General features: G+C 42.0%; 1 non-coding gene across 1 annotated transcript; it reads left to right on the top strand.

Annotated features, from left to right (window-relative positions):
* The first annotated feature begins 815 nt into the window (after nt 1–815).
* LOC129666697 (U6 spliceosomal RNA) lies at nt 816–922 on the top strand. Its single transcript, XR_008718638.1, has one exon. It is a non-coding gene; the product is annotated as a U6 spliceosomal RNA (small nuclear RNA).
* Nucleotides 923–1423: the final 501 nt, after the last annotated feature.

Here is a 1423-nt window from a genome sequence, read left to right as displayed (position 1 = left end):
TTGACCTCCCCACCTCCCAAGGGAGGAGCAGTACTGTTAGACCACAGAGGAAGACTTTGCAGCCAGTCCTGAAAATACCTGACAAAATGGAGTCATATGAAAGGGGAGGAGGTCCTCCCCTATCAGTGGACTTGGAAAGGGGCACGGTGGAGATGAGGGAGGGAGGGTGGGATTGGGGAGGGAATGAGGGATACAACTGGGATACAGAATTAACAAAATGTAACTAATGAGAATAATAATAATAATAATAAAGAAATCCTAAAGCCAAACCCCAGCAACACACTTCCTTCAGTAAGAAGGTAGCTGGGCATGGTGTGAGTGCCTTTAATCCCAGTACTCAGAGGCAGGAGGATTGCTGTGAGTATGAGGCCAGCCTGGTCTACAAAGTGAGTCCAGGACAGTCAAGGTCACACAGTGTCTCAAAAAAAAAAAAAAAAAAAAAAAAAAAAAAGATGAGAGCGAGAGATGGATGTCATCTCTGAACAGGAACTTCCAAAGGCAAATCTTGCATTACCTAAATAAGTTTAAGCTCTTTTCCCCCTCCTTTGAGACAAGGTCTTCCTATGGAGCTCTGACTATTCTCTCTATGTAAACCAGGCTGGCCTCGAATTGACAGAAATCTGTCTGTCTCTGCCTCGGAAGATCGGGGATTAAAGTGTGTGTCACCATGCCCTGCTGGGAAACAAAAGAAACAAAACAAAACAACAACAACAAATAGCCAATTTCTGCAAATTGAAAATGGGGGCGGAGCCTCAATATAGAACCAATGAAAATTCATCTCCTGGTCAGACAGAACCATTAAGATCTGAATGTGAGTGCTCGCTTCGGCAGCACATATATTAACATTGGAACGATACAGAGAAGATTAGCATGACCCCTGTGCAAAGATGACATGCAAATTTGTGAAGCGTTCCATATTTTTAAGCAACAAATTAAAAAATGGGGTACAGAGCTAAACAGAGAATTCTCTGTACAGGAATATAGAATGGCAAAGAAACACTTAAAGAAATGCTCAGTGTTCTTAGTCATCAGGGAAATGCAAATGAAAATACCCATCAGAATGGCTAAGATGAAAAACTCAAGTGACAATACATGCTGGAGAGGTTGTGGAGAAAGGGGAACCCTCCTCTATTGCTGGTGGGAACGTAAACTTGTACAACCACTTTGGAAATCAGTCTGGCACTTTCTCAGACAATTAGGAAGAGTGCTTCCTCAAGATCCAGCTATACCACTCCTAGGCATATACCCCAAAAATACTCAAGTACACAAGGACATTTCCTCAGCCATGTTCATAGCCGATTTATTCGTAATAGTCAGAACCTGGAAACAATCCAGATATCCCTCAGTTGAGGAATGGATACAGAAATTGTGGTACATTTACACAATGGAATACTACTCAGTAACTAAAAACAAAGAAATCATG

The sequence above is a fragment of the Psammomys obesus genome, unplaced genomic scaffold (genome assembly GCF_907164565.1).
Source record: "Psammomys obesus unplaced genomic scaffold, mPsaObe1.curated_primary_1811, whole genome shotgun sequence".
Taxonomy (NCBI): domain Eukaryota; kingdom Metazoa; phylum Chordata; class Mammalia; order Rodentia; family Muridae; genus Psammomys; species Psammomys obesus.
This window is presented reverse-complemented; position numbering and strand designations above follow the sequence as displayed.